Below are 19,729 nucleotides of genomic sequence, written 5' to 3' on the forward strand. Positions count from 1 at the left end.
ACCCCCTTAATCTCCAGGAGCTTTCCAAGGCTGTGTTGGCAGCCCTTCACGATGCATCACCTGTAGCCAACACAATGTCTGGCTGGCCAGTGGATTAATGCTGGCAGGTGAATTCAGCTGCACGGATCTCTGCCAGCACGTCAAACGGGAGATTGAGAACCACCATGCCTACCCCAGGGGGCGCACCTGTGCAGAGGAGTGCGGGGGGGGGGGGAGCGGGGGCACCAAAGGATGGCTCTTCATTAATTCCAAAATCTGGCCCTCACAAAGAGGTATCACAAAGGCCATTTCCAGCTCGGCTCTTTGCTTCAATGGGAAGTGGACCTTCTGTTTCCCATATCATCACAGTGCATTTGTGCAACTCCAGGCATTTCCTGTTTTTCTTTTCCAAACCTGAGTTGCTAAAACGTTTTAGGAAAGATGGAGGCAAAGCGTGGATGGCTGCTGCCGTGGGTGGGGAGTCAATCGTTTCCCTGGTCCCACCTGCCCCGCAGTTGTTTCCCCTGTCCCAAAATACACAGCTGGCTTTACCTCCACTCTCCTCTTGGAGAAGAGGGTTTTTTTTTTGTTTCTCTAATTGTAAAAATGAAATCGTGGTGGAAAGCACCATCCAGTCAAGCTGATTTATAGAGACCTGGAGGGGTTTTCAATATGTTATAACAATGTGTGCTTCAAATCCCCTGAATTACCTGCTTTCATTTTTGTTAAAGTCTCTAGACCTTTTTGTTCGCAGGATATAAGAAGAAAGGCACGACGTCTCCTTAACGAAAAGACCAGGGGCGTACCTAGGCAAACCTGAGCCCCGGGCAAAACATGAGTTTGGTGCCCCTGCCATGGATAGCCAGCCGGCCCCTCTCCGCCCCCATGAACAAACAATGATTTTTTACCTGCTGATTGCTGTCGAATCGCCCATGCTGGGCGGCTGCCTCCCCAGGTGACTCCAAGGCGGTGACTCATGCTTAGTGTAACCTCAGCTTGTGGGTTCTGTTTTGAATGAGTTGTAACAACAATTTTAAACAATTAAAATGGCTTTCTTTTACAATTAAAACTTTTAAAATACCTAACATTTAACGCATAATTCAAAGGTCCTGTTCAGGTTGTATCAAGTCCTTCTATTTACAGCGTCTACTGATATTGCCAAGTCCAAATCTTCTTTTGTGTTATTGCTCCTGAAGACCTAAGGCTTTCTGATGAACAGGTTGCACATGATGAAAGGTCTCCAGGAGAACTCTCACCCATTACAATCCACAAGAAAACCCTGGAAACAATACTAAACTCCAACATTTACAAATAATGTTAAAACAACAACTACCTTCCCAGTAGTTCCTCTTAACACATTGAAATTGGTTTCCTTAACAAGGTGTTAAGGGCTTTATAGAAATCAAGGTCCGAGTCTGGTAGCCTTGTTCTTCTGCAAAAGAGCCTTTTCAGCCCCCCCTCTGCTGCCCGGTCTCCACCCTACTTTCGGGCCTTCAACTCCATTCTGGGCATGGGGTTACACTAGCAGCCCTGGCCTCCCAGGCCGCCAACGCCGGGCCTCGCCTCCCTCCTCCTCTCTGATCACCTCCTGGCTGGTAGGTGGCAGCTCCACAGTCGCAAGTCCATGCCACCGGCAGGAGGCAGTGAAGCAAAGTGGCGGCCTTGCGTGTTCTCTCTCGGAGCCACCGCCAACGCTTCCTGAGGGTCACAGCAGGCCTTAGTAATGCGGCCCTCAAGCAGACTTGGCGCTGGTAAGCCCGCCACATTTTGTTCCCCTAATGCGATCTATAATTTAATGTTTCAAGGCAGCTGCCTTCGTCAAATGGGCAGTCCACCCTAAAGGACTGAATACCCTTTATTTTGCCTGGAACTGGGAATACAGAGACCCTGGTGGCAGTAGATTGTTCAAGCAAGTTATATTAGCATAGCAATATTCCACGAAGTTGATTTTTTTAAAGCTGAGAAAACCATGGTATTGTCGAAGGCTTTCACGGCTGGAATCACTGGGATGTGGTGTGGTTTCTGGGCCGTATGGCTGTGTTCCAGTAGCATTTTCTCCTGATATATTGTCGAAGGCTTTCACGGCCGGAATCACTGGGGTGCTGTGTGGTTTCCGGTTGTCTGCCGTGGCCTCGCAGCAGCATTCTCTCCTGACGTTTCGCCTGCATCTGTGGCTGGCATCTTCAGAGGATCTGATGTTGGGAAAGCAAGTGGAGTATATATATCTGTATCCTCTGAAGATGCCAGCCACAGATGCAGGCGAAACGTCAGGAGAAAATGCTACTGGAACACAGGCATACAACCCAGATACCACACAACACCCCAAAGCCATGATAGATAGATAGATAGATAGATAGATAGATAGATAGATAGATAGATAGATAGATAGATAGATAGATAGATAGATAGATAGATAGATAGATAGATAGATAGATAGATAGATAGATAGATAGATAGATAGATAGATAGATAGATAGATAGATAGATAGATAGATAGATAGATAGATAGATAGATAGATAGAGCCAGTGTAGTATAGTGCTTAAGAGCAGCAGACTCTTATCTGATGAACTGGGTTTGTTTACCTACTCCTCCCTATGAATCCTGCTGGGTGGCCTTGGGCCAGTCACAGTTCTCTCAGGACTCTCTCAGCCCACGCAGATGCAAACCACCTCTGAACATCTTGTGCTCTGTCCCCTTAGTCACGAGCAACCCAGCCGCGGACTTGACCAAGACAATTCCCACATACAAATATACAGTACCTCCTCCCCAAACCCTGCTCTCTCTGCAGTCTCCACCTCCACCTCACTCCCAAATCTACAGGAATTCCCCCTGCCCCAGAAAATCTCCGGGAATTTCCCAGTCTTGAAGCTGGCAATCTTAACAAGGTGTCACATGAACTGGGTTGTTGAGGCCCCCACGGGCCCAAATCTGGGATTGTCAGAGACTGAGACCAAACGGGTCTCCTCACGATGCCCTCCCTACATCAGGCATTCCATGGGAATGTCAACTCAATGCATGGCAGCTGTGAAGAAGGCAAACTCTATGCTGGGGATAATTAATTTCTATCTCTTCGATATCCTTTTTGAGATGTTGTGGCCAGAATTGAACACAGGACTCCAAGTGTGGTCGCACCACTGCTTTATATAAGGCAAGCATGACAACCTGTAGTTTTATTATCAACTCCTTCCCACCATCCCTAGCATAGGTTTGCCTTTTTCACAGCTGCCATGCATTGTTGACATTCTCAGCTGGAACCATATCAACTAAGACTTCAACCTTTCCTGGCCTGTGACTGATAGCACTGACCCCTGTAGTGTGTATGTGAAGTTTGGATTTTTGCCCTATGTGTATCACTTACATTTTGCTACATTGAACTGCATTTGCCATTTCTACTCAATTTCACCTAAATTTATCATGTCCTGGTTTTTTGCAATCCTTTGTGGTTCTCACCACCCTACATAATTCTGTACCAAATGTTCTGGGCCATCACACTACCCACCCCTACTCTGTCATTATGGAATAGGTTAAAGAGCACTGGTCCCACACTGATCCCTTTGGGGACAATTCACTCCCACACTTCCATTGTGAGACCTTCCTTATTTATACCCACCCTTTGTTTCTGTCTCAAATCCAGTTTTAATCCATAGGTACTTCCCTCTTAGTCTCCTCTCTTCTCCATTGCTGAGTTTTCAACAGTCTCTGGTGAGGAACTTTGTCAAAAGCCTTTTGAAATCCCAAGCAGACAGTAACCACTGGTTCCCCTTATCCATGTTCGTTTTTTTTACACCCTCTTTCTTATGTTCTTATTCCTAGCCCATAGGCTCATTGGGTGTCCAAGGCCTTATCTATCCACCCCTGCAACTTGCATCAAACGTTTCTCAAGCAAAAATCTCTCCACTCAGTCAGGTTGCCGAAAGCATGGAGGGAACACATCGGGAGCCGACACCAAGGTGGCTCCAAAAAAAGAAAGAAAGATTCTAATGAGTTGCACCATATTTAAACAATATGTAGTTAAGCTTGCCTGCAGGATGTCAAGTCTATCGTCGTCACATATATTTTCAAGACGTCTGCTATAAATTTAGGATCACAAACGACATGGCTTAACAGAAGCAAGGCATGGGGGCTCTTTTCTTTCCCATCTAACTAATCTCCGAGAGGTGACGGAGACACATGGTAGCAATTCCCCGAGGCTGTCTCATCAAAGGAAGCATTGAGTTAGCTAGCTGCCCTGTCAGCCCTGACTCCTGTCAGTCCCAGCTCTTTCCAGGCCCGCAGTTTTATTTCAGACTTTAAGGCAAAGAAAATATAAGAGGCACCAATCCAGCAATAGCCTTGATTGGGAAGAATTCTGATGGAAACTCCCAGTTTTGAGCTTTGCGGCAAAACTCTCGAGAAATCCTCTGTTCCACCTGCACCTGTACTGGGGGTTTTCCGGGACACATTACCGTGGACGGGCTGTGTGTACTTGCACAAGCCTTGGACCTCTCAAGTTGCAGGAATGGGAGCTGATCCCACCTCCCAACCCACCCACCAAACCTAGTGTCAGAACTCACCTTTTTACCCCTTCCAGAATTTTGGTGGGTCTGTGGGGACAGAAGGACAGACTCCTGTTAGGTTAGTAGGAGGATCTGGCATCTCCAGATGCTTGGATCATACCTCATCAGCCCCTGCCAGCATGGCCAATTGGCTGCCATGCTGGCAGGGGCTGATGGGAATTGTAGTCCATAACATCTGGAGTGCCAAAGGTTCGCCACCATGGCTGTATGCTCTCAGAGCATTCCTTTTGGGGGGGCACTCCAGTGTGAGGGGTTAGGGGCAATTGAACCCCCAGCCAAATTCTGCCCCCCCCCCAATTCTGTGGCTGTTTTTTAAAGGTTGGGGTTTAACAGCTTTCTTTTGTTAGTAGAGTTGCCAACCCCCAGGGAGGGCCTGGAGATATCCCAAAGTTACAACTGATCTCCAGATGACATAAATTAGTTTCCCAGGGGAAAATTCGCTGCCTTGCTCACCTGCTGCCTCCCTCTTGGAGAGCTAGGGGCACAATATTGGAGGGATGGTGTGATTAAATTTGGGGGGCCCAGGTGGCCCAGGCCCAGTTCCATCCAGCAGAATGGGCAGCCAGGTGGGAACAAACTCTCTCCCGCCACACAGGTAACTTGGCCACCATTTTCAGGGGGTTTGAAGCGCCGTGCCCTGATGCACCATGGGAACTCGGAGAAGTCGATCTATGGCTACCAATCTTCATCCTCCTTGATCTGGGATTGCAAATGCCTTAGCAGACCAGGTGCTCAGGAGCAGCAGCAGTAGCAGAAGGCCATTGCTTTCACCTCCTGCATGTGAGCTCCCAAAGACACCTGGTGGGCCACTGCGAGTAGCAGAGGGCTGGACTAGATGGACTCCTGTCTGATCCAACTGGCTTGTTCTTATGTTCTTAAATGAAGTCCCCGGGGTTCTTGATAGGATTCCTAACCTCCAGATGGGCTCTGAAGATCTCCAGGAGTTAAAACTGGTTGTGGAGTTCAGTAAGGGGGGGGGCGCAGTTGAGTGCTGAGCTGCCCTTGAACTCCATGCGGGGCTTGGAGGTGGGGGTGCAGCTGGACCCAGACGCAGCTTGGAATTGCTCGCTCACCCCGAACTCCATGTGGAGTTCAAGCAAGGACAGGTTAGGGGCAATTGAACCTACAGCCAAATTCTCCCCCCCCCCAATTCTGTGGCTATTTTTTAAAAGGTTGGGGTTTAACAGCTTTCTTTTGTTAGTAGAGTTGCCAAGTTACCTGTGTGGTGGGAGACACTCTCACTATTTTCCTTATTTCAGCCTCAGTTATACCCTTAGAGAGAATGGGCTTAATTGTTTTTGTACAGTATTGTGTGGGAGGGAGCCTTAGTTAGACCCTGTCCCTTTAAGAACCCCTCTAGCAAGAGTACTACGGCATTTTTTGTTAATTAGCAGTCCTTCTTTTCCAGTTTGTTTTTGTTTTCAGGTGTCTGGAAGGCTGGAGACAGCAATATCCCAGACATCTAAGATGTTACACATAAGGTGTTAGAGATCCATAGAACTCAGAGTAAGGGGAGGAGCTCTGGACTGTCAGCCCCACCACTCAAGCAGCGCCCAAGGCACGAGACCTGGCTTGCCCCACCCTAGTTACACCCTTGACTGCAGGTCAGTTGCTGGGCAAAAATGGCTGCTTTGAAGGATGGACTCTGTATCATGACACACCACTGAGGGACCTCCCCTCCCCAAGCCCCACCCTCCCTAGGCTCCGCCCCAAAATGTCCAGGAACTTGCCAAACCAGAGTGGGCAACTAATGTGTTGTGGGTTTTCTGGGTTGTATGGCCGTGTTCCAGTAGCCTTTTCTCCTGACGTTTCACCTGCATCAGTGGCTGGCATCTTCAGATGCAGGCAAAATGTCAGGAGAAAATGCTACTGGTACATGGCCATACGACCCAGAAAACCCACAACATACTAGTGATTCCGGCCACGACAGCTTTTGACAATACAGAGTGGGCAACTTTGGAACATCATGTCAGAAACAAGAAACAATTCCTTTTTTTTTTCACTTAAGCCCAAGAAGTGGGTGTTTGATTTTTAAAGGAGCAGCAGTGGCGTAGGAGGTTAAGAGCTCATGTATCTAATCTGGAGGAACCGGGTTTGATTCCCAGCTCTGCCGCCTGAGCTGTGGAGGCTTATCTGGGGAATTCAGACTAGCCTGTACACTCCCACACACGCCAGCTGGATGACCTTGGGCTAGTCACAGCTTCTCGGAGCTCTCCCAGCCCCACCCACCTCACAGGGTGTTTGTTGTGAGGGGGGAAGGTCAAGGAGATTGTCAGCCCCCTTGAGTCTCCTGCAGGAGAGAAAGGGGGGATATAAATCCAAACTCTTCTTCTTCTTAAATACACCCAACCTCACAGTGGCTTCTCGCATCCTCCTCCCTGCCTATCCTGTGAAGTAGATTCAGCTGAGCAATTGCAACAGCAAACTTCTGCGGTGGACATCAGGACTTGAACCCGGATCTCCCAAATCCTAGCCCGAAACTCTAATCACTTTGCCTTGCTGGAACATCTACGGTATATCCCGTTGTCCCTCGCCCTGTTTGCAGTAGAGGCACAAATATTTTGCCCAGCGTTTGCCCAGGAGAAGCAGTGGCGTAGTGGTTAGGAGCAGGTGTACTCTAATCTGGAGGAACCGGGTTTGATTCCTCATTCTGCCACTTACACTGGGAAATTCAGATTAGCCTGTACACTCCCACACATGCCAGCTGGGTGACCTTGGGCTAGTCACAGTTCTCCTGAGCTCTCTCAGCTCCACCTGCCTCTCGGGGTGTTTGTTGTGAGGGGGGGAAGGGCAAGCCCCTTTGAGTCTCCTTACAGGAGAGAAAGGAGATATAAATCCAACTCTTATTATTATTATTTTCCCATTGTGAGCTGAAGCCACAAAACGTTTCTGTTTCTGAAATGAACATAAGAACATAAGAACTAGCCTGCTGGATCAGACCAGAGTCCATCTAGTCCAGCATTCTGCTACTCGCAGTGGCCCACCAGGTGCCTTTGGGAGCTCACATGCAGGATGCAAAAGCAATGGCCTTCTGCTGCTGCTGCTGCTCCTGAGCACCTGGTCTGCTAAGGCATTTGCAATCTGAGATCAAGGAGGATCAAGATTGGTAGCCATAGATTGACTTCTCAATCTATGCATTGAGAAGTCAATCTATGCATTGAAGTCAATCTATGCATTGAGAAGTCAAAAATGCATCTTCCAATTGTGGTCATCCTAAGTGGGAAAACCGCTGGAAGGTTGTTCAGGTATACCTGGACCCCCAATGTGGGCAGGACTCAACTGGCTGAGACTGAAGGAACATAGCATAACTTTAGACGCCCAATCCCTGCTGGAATCTTGGGTCCGTGGTTTCCATGGAGCTGTCAGGTAACCTACATCTCTGCCAGCCAGCAGCCATGTCCCAAATGAGCGTAATCAACTCTCTCTCTTTCTCCCCCACAATCATTTCACTCTTTTATTGTCCCAGAGATTTATTTGGCAAGGAGTTTCGTTGCTGGTAGTTTTTGCTCCTAACGTTTTTCCCCGCTTCTCCGGCTGGCATCTTCGGAGGCGCGTCACGGCGAGATGTGTTCCTCTCAGTAGCACAGTTTCCGTGGCACCGTTTCACTGCTCCATAATTCTGGTTATGACAGAGAGGAGTCACAAAATTAATTCCAGAATCAGAATGTGCACATTCCCCCCTGGTCCTAAGCTCTTTCCGTTTGTCAGCACCTCCCCCACTGATTCACAGCGCCAATGCAGCTCTCTCTGTCTCTACATCTTTATCCCATCCATTCAAGAAGAAGAGGAGGAGGAGGAGGAAGAGGAGGAGGAGGAGGAGAATTTGGATTTATATCCCTCTTTTCTCAACCATAAGGAGTCTCAGGCCCTTTCTGCACGGGCCAAATACAGTGCCCTGAGGACGGCAAAAACGTCGTCCCCAGGGAGCTGTTCGCATGGTATGAAGCAGCTGCAAGAAAGCCGCTACCGCTCTCGCTCCTTAGCGGCGCAAAGCAGCCATTTTCCCACCTCGGCCTCTAGAGCGAGGTTTGGGGTGGTAAACGGCTTCCAGCCACTGCCAACAAGTAGTGCAGCTGGAAGGCGCTATATCCTTCCTTCTTTGTTCAATTGACTCTGTTTTTTCTCAGATCACCGGGCGCTGTCGCTGGAGCCTGGGGAGATGCCCCCTGCCCCAAGTATCTCCCATGTCGCTACAGGGTAGGGGGGCGTGTCCTCTGGCTCAAGCGATTGCCAGACGGTCGCAGAGAATGTAGGCCTGATCTGACGACGCGCCTGGCTGGGTTGAATGATCCCAGGGGGGATTGGGTCGGGCATCTGTGGCGCTGAATCAAACCCCAGCGCGGCAGTACAAGGAAACCCATTTTGCAGAGTGACTTTATAGAATCTCTATAATCTCTTCCCACAACTGATTCCTTGTGAGGCAGGTGGGCTGAGAGAGTTCGTAGAGAACTGTGATTGGCCCAAGGTCACCCAGCAGGCTTCACATGAAGGAGTGGAGAATCGAACCTGGTCTTCCAGATGAGTCCACCACACATTTGAAGGAGTGGGGAATCAAATCCAGTTCTCCAGATTAGAACCTGTTCTTAACCGCTACACAACGCTATGTGTCATGCCCCTGGAGACACTCTCACTATTTTCCTTATTTAAGCCTCAGTTATACCCTTAGAGAAAATGGGCTTAATTGTTTTTGTACAGTATACCTTAGTTAGACCCTGTCCCTTTAAGAAGCCCTCTAGCAAGAGTATTATGGCATTTTTTGTTCTACAGTTAGTGTCCCTCTTTTTCCAGTTTTTCTCTATTTTAATGGTGCCCAGGCTGGAGACAGCAACATCCCAGATATCTAAGACAACACACAAGGTGTTAGGAGAGATCCATGGGAACCTAGAGGGGGTAAGTCTCTCAAATAGATTGCAGGAAAAACAGAGCTCAGTTAAGAGGACCCCGAGGAGAACTCAGAAGCAGCAAGAAGCAGAGCAGACTTCCTTGGAAGCAAGCGAGGATGAGTTGGTGTCTGCAAGCTCTTCAATGATCTCCAATTGTTTCCAGCATCACAAGTGTCCTTTATTAGTTAGACATCACGAGAGGAGTCAGAGTCCTAAACTTTCAATACTATTAAACTATGAAGATAGCAAGGTCAATAGGTGGGAGCATCTGAATAGAAGAATCCTCCAACAGGTACATATTCTCCACTTGCTTTCCCAACATCAGATCCTCTGAAGATGCCAGCCACAGATGAAGGCGAAATGTCAGGAGAGAATGCTGCTAGAACACGGCCAGACAACCCAGAAACCACACAGCACCCAATCCTACTGTTCTGCATTTTGGGGCACCTTCCTGACTGCTGTACAGACCAAAGTGCCATTTGTCAAAGCTGTTTGTCACTTCATGTCTTTCTCTGTCTCTTTTTAAATACCAGCTGGGTATAGTGGTTAAGAGCAGGGGACTCTTGACGTGGGGAACTGTTACTCATTAGTCTATGGGTCTCGCATTCTGTTCTGGATGAGTGCAAGGCACCTGATATTAGATCACTTTGGGGAATGGAACACTATGGCTCATTCCGCACATGCAGAATAATGCACTTTCAAACTGCTTTCAGTGCTCTTTGAAGCTGTGCGGAATAGCAAAATCCACTTGCAAACTGTTGTGAAAGTGGTTTGAAAACACATTATTTTGCGTGTGCGGAAGTGGCCTATGACTTGACAATATTGTACAGACACAAAGGAACCTTGATGCAGTCATGCCGACAATCTCGCCTGTGATGCATTTTTGCAGCGTCTTTAGCGGTGCATGCGTGCACATTTACTTATTTAAGTTATCCACTTCATTTCTATCCCAGCTTCCTCTCCAGTGGGGCAAGTGGTTTACGTTGTTCTCCTTCACCCTATTTCATCCCCCAAACAACCCAGCCAGGTAGGTGTGACCAGCTCAAGGTCACCCAGCCAGCGTTCACAGCAGACGTAGGATTCAAACACGGTTCTCCAAGAACCGAGTCCGAAACTCTGACCGCTCCCCGTGGGAAATGCTTTGTTAATTGTGCTGTTAACGTACAGGAGGAAAAAAGGAGAAGAGTTTGGATTGATGCCCCGCCTTCCCCCTTCCTCTCTTCACAACAGACATCTTGTCATTCCTCAGTCGCTCTCCAGAGAGGGCCTGTTCTGTCCTGCTTGAACAACCGTGTTGCTTTCACGTTATGCTCAAGGCGTGGGGTCCAACCAGGCTGTCTGCTCAGGAATTCCCTCGGTAAGCCTCGTGTGTTGCAGAGGGCTGTAAGGTCCACTCGCTCAGTTCACTCTGTTGCATCCTGGCCATCTGTGCCCTAGAAAACCAGTGGGCTGCCCAGTAAGCTATGGAGGACACACAGGGTGACCAACAGTGGGAGCTCAGACTCTTTGAAATGCCCTGACCAAAGAGCGGAGTGGTTAAGAGCAGGTGAATTCTGATCTGGAGAACTGGGTTTGATTCCCCACTCCTCCACCTGAGTGGCAGAAGCTTATCTGGTGAATCAGATGTGTTTCTGTAACCTCAGCTTGTGGGTTCTGTGGGACAGAACTTGGAATGAGTTTGCAACAACAAATTTTAAAAACAAAATGGTTTACCATATAACATCAAACAGCAACATTTAACATCACACTTCAAGGTCCTGTTCAGGTTGCATTTTCAAGTCCTTATATTTACAGTCTACTGATACTGCCAAGTCCAATTCTTCTTTGCAAGTGGGTTGGCTCCTGAAGACTCCAAGGGCTTGGGGAACAGGATTCAACATGATGAAGGTTTCCAGGAGAACTCTCACCCATTACAACCACAAAAAGAAGCCCTGAAACAATAAACTCCAACATTTACAACATAGCAAAAACAAACAACTACCTTCCCACTAGTTCCCAACAACATTGCAGTTACCTTAACAAGTGAAGGTCCGAGTCTGGTAGCCTCGTCTCCTCCAAACTACATGAGCTCTGCAGCCTTCTGCTGCTTTGAGTCTCCGCCCCTTTCTGGGTCAACCCATTCTGAGCATGGGGGTTACATTTCCACACTCCTACATTCCTGCTGGGTGACCTTGGGCTAGCCACAGTTCTCTCATAACTCTCTCTGCCCCACCTGCCTCACAAGGTGTCTGTCGTGGGGGGAGGAAGGGAAAGGAGCTTGTACACCTCCTCCGCCTTCTTCTAGGGAAGTTGCTCCATCATGAATGGTCTGCTCATTGAATGACACCTAGAAACTCCCAGGAAATCCAGGATGTAACCATGCGACCCCTGGGCCACATAAAGCCTACCCTTTCCCACTCAAGCACCCCCCCTAACCGACAGCGTGCTGGGAGGTTACTGAGAAGTACTTGCCCCTATTAATGGGCTCAAGCTTTCATCCGGCTAAAAGATACTCCAGTCAAGTTCAGCCTGCAAGCAGATTCCTGGGAGGGAGTTCCCCACCCCATGCCGTTAGCTCAGAAGCTATTTAATTCTGTGTCACACACACAGCATAATTTCGGTGCATCCTATTTCACGCTCAATTAGTGCCACTTTTATGGGGAGACGGCTCTGAGTGCAGGGCACCGCGTGGGCCTCTCACTCAGGGCTCAAGGAAATTGTCGGCCTCCTGCAACCCTGTTACCATGGAAACCACAAGTAATCAATCCCCCCTCTCCTGGGCGCACACGCGAACGGATATCAATTGGGTTCTACCGCAGACGTTATGAAAGCCTGCCGAATAGCCCATGGGTGGAATACCTGATATGCTTATCAGGGTAATGGGCTGGCAATGACTTGGATGCAGAAACAGCTGGGAAAGAGAATTTGGCCTTCTCCCCGTCCACCGGAAGGGGGTGGTCTCCGGCTCTCTGTACACAATTTGCTGGCATTCATGAGCACGGGGAACGCTGCATTGCCCAGTACGCTTAATAGTTCCTGAGCTGTCCTTGTTAGTCACTTTGTGGAAAAGAGCTTCAAAATGCCCTGACCAAAGAAATAAATACAGCAAGTTTGTTTGAAGTGCATCCTTTTGCTTGAAGTGCAGTGGCGTAGGAGGTTAAGAGCTCGTGTATCTAATCTGGAGGAACCGGGTTGGATTCCCAGCTCTGCCGCCTGAGCTGTGGAGGCTTATCTGAGATTTCAGATTAGCCTGTACACTCCCACACACGCCAGCTGGGTGACCTTGGGCTAGTCACAGCTCTTCGGAGCTCTCTCAGCCCCACCTACCTCACAGGGTGTTTGTTGTGAGGGGGGAAGGGCAAGGAGATTGTCAGCCCCTTTGAGTCTTCTGCAGGAGAGAAAAGGGGATATAGAACCAAACACCTCTTCTTCTTCTTCTTCTTCTTCTTCTTCTTCTTCTTCTTCTTCTTCTTCTTCTTCTTCTTCTTCTTCTTCTTCTTCTTCTTCTTCTTCTTCTTCTTCTTCTTCTTCGAACGTAGCATTTGCAGGCAGACCTCTGACACAGGTGGCTTTTTTAGAAAGCAATGGGGTCAGCTCTGTTGAGGGCACGCATATTTATTTATTATTTAAATTTAATACACCGCCCACCCCCGAAGGGCTCTGGGCAGTGTACACAATGCATTAAAACTTACAGATAAAACCAGTAACAATAACATAAAACCCATAAATACAAATTAAAACAATGCAAAATAAACAACGGTATCAGATGGCGGGTAGCATAACATGTCGTATCGCGAGGGGTGGTCAAGATGGTACAGACAAGATAAACGAAGAGGTGGCTGAAATACAGAATGAAATACAGCTTGAGGTATAGAGGATAGGAACTAGCCTGCTGGATCAGACCAGAGTCCATCTAGTCCAGCTCTCTGCTACTCACAGTGGCCCACCAGGTGCCTTTGGGAGCTCACCTGCAGGAGGTGAAAGCAATGGCCTTCTGCTGCTGCTGCTCCTGAGCACCTGGTCTGCTAAGGCATTTGCGATCTCAGATCAAGGAGGATCAAGATTGGTAGCCATAGCCATGGGATGGCGCTCACTTCAGCGGCTGCCCCTACCCAAAGGCCCGGCAGAATAATTCAGTCTTGCAGGCCCTGAGGAACTGCTCAAGGTCCTGCAAGGCCATAATGGTGGTCAAGAATTCCACTGGGCAGGGGCCAAGATCCGGGTGGAGGCCAGATACATCACAGAGGGGCCAGGGACCACCAGTAGATTGGCCTCTGCAGAGCGCAGAGGCTGTTGGAACGTTCAAGTCAGCCCCTTTCGTCCTCAATGTGCAGTTGCAATGCTGCTATTTCTCAGTACTCGGGGAAAAGTGTACTTTGTTCAGGCACAGGAACACACCATTCCGATAGCTAAGAACTCAGTGTTGGGTTGAACATCAAATTGGATTCCCCTCCCCTCCACTGGGCATCAGCTGCTGGCAAAATCACAGACTTCTCATGTTCATTTTAGAAAGTCACCTCATAAACCCGTCAATTATTTATCGTTTGGATAATTGTTCGTGGTTGCATTTTCCCTTGGGGCGCCCGCAGAAGTGACAGCCAAACATTGCATAAACTTTGCTTTAAGCCGGTGGGAATGAGCTGTTGAATTGTTTATTCAATGCCTGCAGCACTTGGGTCAGACCTCCCTGAAGAGACAGGACTCTGCCACCTTCCAAAGAGGTAACGCATTTTGCAAACATCTCCTGGCTGCTCCTCCCAAGGCATCTAGAGTCCCGCTCAACCTGGCTATCCTCTACAGGTGTTATTAATGGTCTGTTTACTTCTCCGTCCACACTGTTAAGAACATAAGAACATAAGAACAAGCCAGCTGGATCAGACCAGAGTCCATCTAGTCCAGCTCTCTGCTACTCGCAGTGGCCCACCAGGTGCCTCTGGGAGCTCACCTGCAGGAGGTGAAAGCAATGGCCTTCTGTGGCTGTTGCCCCCGATCGCCTGATCTGTTAAGGCATTTGCAATCTCAGATCAAAGAGGATCAAGATTGGTAGCCATAGATGGACTTCTCCTCCATCAATCTGTCCAAGCCCCTTTTAAAGCTATCCAGGTGAGTGGCCATCACCACCTCCTGTGGCAGCATATTCCAAACACCAATCACACGTTGCGTGAAGAAGTGTTTCCTTTTATTAGTCTCAATTCTTCCCCCGAGCATTTTCAATGAATGCCCCCTGGTTCTAGTATTGTGAGAAAGAGAGAAAAATTTCTCTCTGTCCACATTTTCTACCCCATGCATAATTTTATAGACTTCAATCCTATCCCCCCTCAGCTGTCTCCTCTCTAAACTAAAGAGTCCCAAACGCTGCAGCCTCTCCTCATAAGGAAGGTGCTCCAGTCCCTCAATCATCCTCGTTGCCCTTCTCTGCACTTTTTCTATCTCCTCAATATCCTTTTTGAGATGCGGCGACCAGAACTGTTTGTAATGATGTATGTTTTTGTATTTTTTTTATTATAATGGTTTTAGGATGTATGTTTTTCTTACAATGGTTTTAATAAAGATGTTAATAAAGATGTTGAAAATATCAGCTTTTTTCCCCCATCGAACCCAAATGCAGGCCCCAAAAGCCGATGTCCGGCTCCGCTCGATGCCATTTATCAGCCACGCTTTGTCGATGGTTCTGAAGTCGCCCAAGTCAATCCCATCAGGATTAATTTCTCTGGAAACTTTTCGCAAGGCTCTTTATCAGAACCCCGACTCGGAGTGGCCCCGCAGCCCTTTGAAATGTCCCTTCTCCGAACGAAAATCGTTTTGCTGGAAAAGATAACACACAGGCAGGGGAATGGGCGGACGGCCCTGTGGTTGATATATGGGCACTGCTCCGCTGCAGACCGGAACAGAAAGAGAATGCCCTGCGTTTATCTGGGTCCTCTCGGCTTTATATTTCAGGTGGTATCAGCGCTCGAGACACTTCTGGCTCTTTGTGATTAGCCTCGCCTGGGTAAGCCACTCGCAAAAGCCAGCGGAAGGGACAAAGTCTGTCCGTGGTCGGTGGTTTGTGGAGTTTCAGGAGCAAACATGGTTGGCAAACGTGGGTTGCAGGTGAAGACGTTTTTTGGTTTCGCTTGGCATCCCTTCCATGATCTCTCTCTCTTTCCGAAGCAGTGTGTTAATGTTTTGAATGAATCTTAACTATTTTGCATGGATATTAACTGTTTCTGTTTCAGGAGCAGCAGTGGCTTCGGAGGTTAAGAGCTCGTGTATCTAATCTGGAGGAACCGGGTTTGATTCTCTGCTCTGCCGCCTGAGTTGTGGAGGCTTATCTGGGGAATTCAGATTGGCCTGTGCACTCCCACACACGCCAACTGGGTGACCTTGGGCTAGTCACAGCTTCTCGGAGCTCTCTCAGCCCCACCCACCTCACAGGGCGGAGGGGGGAAGGGCAAGGAGATTGTAAGCCCCTTTGAGTCTCCTGCAGGAGAGAAAGGGGGGATATAAATCCAAACTCCTCTTCTTCTTCTTCTTTCTGAACTCTTTTTTAAAGCCGTTTGTAATGATGTATGTTTTTGCATTTTTTTATTATAATGGTTTTAGGATGTATGTTTTTCTTACAATGGTTTTACCATATACATTAAATTGTTAGCAGAGGGAAGGGGGGATTGGTGCCCAGGAAAACACCTGCTCTGGGCGCCCCCACCACCACCCCTGCGCCACCCCTCGTGCCCCACTTACCTTAGCCAGCAAGGACAAAACGTCAGGAGAAAATGCTACTGGAACACGGTCATACAACCCGGAAAAATCACAACACCCTAAAGCAAGTTTGTTTTAAGTGATCAGGCTGAAGGAACAGCCTGGTAGGGCAGGACCGAGGGGAGAGGTGTGGGGGTGATTCTCCGCCCCCCACGTGACCAGCTGGCATGCGCCCGAGAACATGTGACCCGACATGTCCCCGTGAGCGCTCCGCCTCTGATTGTTAGGGGCCTGGGTGGCTGTTGCAAAGGCTGGACTGCTGCACAGAATTCTGTGCCCCCCATAATATGTGAACAAAAGCAAGGGGCCTATTCTTGCAACCGTGTCAGGGTTGGCAGTCAAGATGCGACCAGAGATCAGACAGGCAGGCAGGCAGTTGAGTCAGAAACGAGGCCAGCAGCCAACCAGGGGCACTTTTGCACATGCAGAATGATGCACTTTCAATCCACTTCCAGTGCACTTTACAGCTGGATTTTACTGTGCGAAATAGCAAAATCCACTTGAAAACAAGAGTGAAAGTGGATTGAAAGTACATTATTCTGCACGTGCGAAAGTGCCCCAGGATAACAGCTGATCCAAGCACAGCCAGTCTGAGACCAATTAGATCCCACACAAGTGCAGGACCGTCTCCAGAATGTGCAAAATAGAAATGGCCAGGGTGACATTCTTGTAATAGAACTGATCTGTCGTCAGACAGAATGTTCCAGAAGGGTGCAGGCATAAGGGGATGGATGTCGCCTTGCCTTGCATGTTTGCAATCCCACCTGCCATACGTGCTACATTGCTCGCACTACACTGGCCTGGGAAGCCATTCATGTTGTCATTTAATTTTACACCCCCAGCCCTACTGTGTTAGGGCCGGCATTCAGTTCTGAATTCGAAGTTCTGTCGCATTGCTCATTTGCCTGGTTCATTGTCTGTCTTACACCACCTGCTTACAGGGTTGCTCTCGTCGTTGTGCGGCTACGTACTCTCATTCCTGCTGCATGGTTCATGTGATGCCCTAGAACAGGGGTCTGCAACCTGTGGCTCTCCAGATGTTCATGGACTACAATTCCCATCAGCCCAATTGGCCATGCTGGCAGGGGCTGATGGGAATTGTAGTCCATGAACATCTGGAGAGCCACAGGTTGCAGACCCCTGCCCTGGAATGTCCAGCTGCATAGCGTTGTTCTATAATCTGTTTTGAATCTCCGTGAGTAAGGGGAGCTACAAATGAAGAAGAAGAAGAAGAAGAAGAAGAAGAAGAAGAAGAAGAAGAAGAAGAAGAAGAAGAAGAAGAAGAAGAAGAAGAAGAAGAAGAAGAAGAAGAAGAAGAAGAAGAAGAAGAAGAAGAAGAAGAAGAGGAGGGAGGGAGGAGGGAGGGAGGAGGAGGAGTTTGGATTTATATCCCCCCTTTCTCTCCTGCAGGAGACTCAAAGGGGCTGACAATCTCCTTGCCCTTCCCCCCTCACAACAAACACCCTGTGAGGTGGGTGGGGCTGAGAAAGCTCAGAGAAGCTGTGACTAGCCCCAGGTCACCCAGCTGGCGTGTGTGGGAGTGCCCAGGCTAATCTGAATTCCCCAGATAAGCCTCCACAGCTCAGGCAGAGCGGGGAATCAAACCCGGTTCCTCCAGATTAGAGTGCACCTGCTCTTAACCACTACGCCACGGCTGCTCCTTGCACATACTTCTGGATCCAGCTTCCATAGGCTTGCTGGTATCCTATTCCTGAGCCACCTCTCTGCCCAGACGCGCCACCCAGCTGGAAACCAATGGTGGCCCTTGTCTGAACGTCTTTTCCGAATGGCAACACTTCATTATGATGTGTTCTCATTAAAGCCAGAGATGAAGAATAGCTTTGGGAAAGGAGTGGGCCTCGGACAAAGCGCCCGTCACCCGGGCATCAGAAATCCAATTGTGCCGCCCGCTTTCATCTCCTGTCCTCGCCACTCAGCCTGTCTTCTTGCCCCGTCCTGATTAACTCCCTCTTCGTTTTGCTCCCTCGCCCGTCAAGAGACTGCCACCCTGATGAGCCGATGCCGCCCTGTCTCTTTTCACACGGCTGCCCCTCACGTCGCCGTCTCATTAGCTAGCCGTGGGTGCCGGGCGTCTGCTTGGCAGGCTCACCTCCACGATCATTAGCGACGGGTCTCTAAATGGCCTGACATCCTCGCCTTCCCGGAGGCATGAGAGCGAGAGAGACACTGGCGGAACTCTCCGATTGGGAGACGGAAATCTATTTGTTTAGATGCATAATGAAGGATTCATTTTCAAATGCTACGACTGCCAAACACGGAGGATGGTTAGTTACGGTCACAGCCCCCGGGGCGAGCGTCAGCCCGCCAGTCTCTGCAACTTGGTAGAGAAAGACCACACTTCTCCTCATGCTTTCTGGGAGACAAATCAGAAGAAAGGACATTTGAAAGGCCTCTGTCTTGTACCAAAGGCCTGGCTTCTCATGCCACCTGTGGCAGGAGTGGGCAGAATCATAGGCTCCTTCCGCACATGCAGAATAATGCACTTTCAAACTGCTTTCAGTGCTCTTTGAAGCTGTGCGGAATGGCAAAATCCACTTGCAAACAGTTGTGAAAGTGGTTTGAAAACGCATTATTTTGCGTGTGCAGAAGGGGCCATAGACTCATAGAGTTGGAAGAGACCCCCAGGGCCATCCAGTCCAACCCCCTGCCATGCAGGAACACACAATCAAAGCACTCCTGTCAGATGGCCATCCAGCCTCTCTTCAAAAACCTCCAGAGAAGGAGACTCCACAACACTCCTAGGTAGTGCACTCCACTGTCGAACAGCCCTGACTGTCAGGAAGTCTTTCCTAATGTTTAGATCAGGGGTGTCAAACTCACAGGCCTCCAGATGTTCATGAACTACAATTCCCATCAGTCCCTCCCAACATGAGCATTGGCTATACTGGTAAGGGCTGATTGGGGATTGTAGTTCAAGAACATCTGGAGGGCCGTGAGTTTGACACGTGTGGTTTAGGTGGACTGTCTTTTCCTGCACCTTGAATCCATTACTCCTTATCCTGGTCTCTGGAGCAGCAGAAAACAAGCTTGCTCCAACCTTCAAATATTTAAAGCAGGCTATCATGACACCCCTTAACCTTCTGTTCTCCAAACTAAAATACTCAGCCCCCTAAGTTGCTCCTCATAGAGCATGGATTACAGACCTTTTACCATTTATTTATTTATTTATCTGTCTGTCTGTCTGTCTGTCTGTCTGTCTGTCTGTTTGTTTGTTTGTTTGTTTGTTTGTTTATTGGATTTTAAACCACCCACCCTCGAAGGGCTCTGGGTGGTGTACAGAAGGCCAAAACAATATTACATACAGTAGGCCATTATATTAGACACCATGTTGCCATTAGGTAATTGTTCACCTCTATTAGAATTTCTAAAACCCCAGCAGCACTGTGAGACAACATTATAAAAGTTCATTATAAAAGTGTGGCACCCGTTGCTAAGGCCAGGCGGGGCAGCAGTGCAATTTAGAAGTTATATTGGGCGGGCCAAGTGTGGAACAGCACGCAACACAGGGGCATCCTGAAGGGATGGTTGGCCTCACCAAAAGCCCGGCCTCACAGGGGCATCCTGAAGGG

The sequence above is a fragment of the Sphaerodactylus townsendi genome, linkage group LG07 (genome assembly GCF_021028975.2).
Source record: "Sphaerodactylus townsendi isolate TG3544 linkage group LG07, MPM_Stown_v2.3, whole genome shotgun sequence".
Taxonomy (NCBI): Eukaryota; Metazoa; Chordata; class Lepidosauria; order Squamata; family Sphaerodactylidae; genus Sphaerodactylus; species Sphaerodactylus townsendi.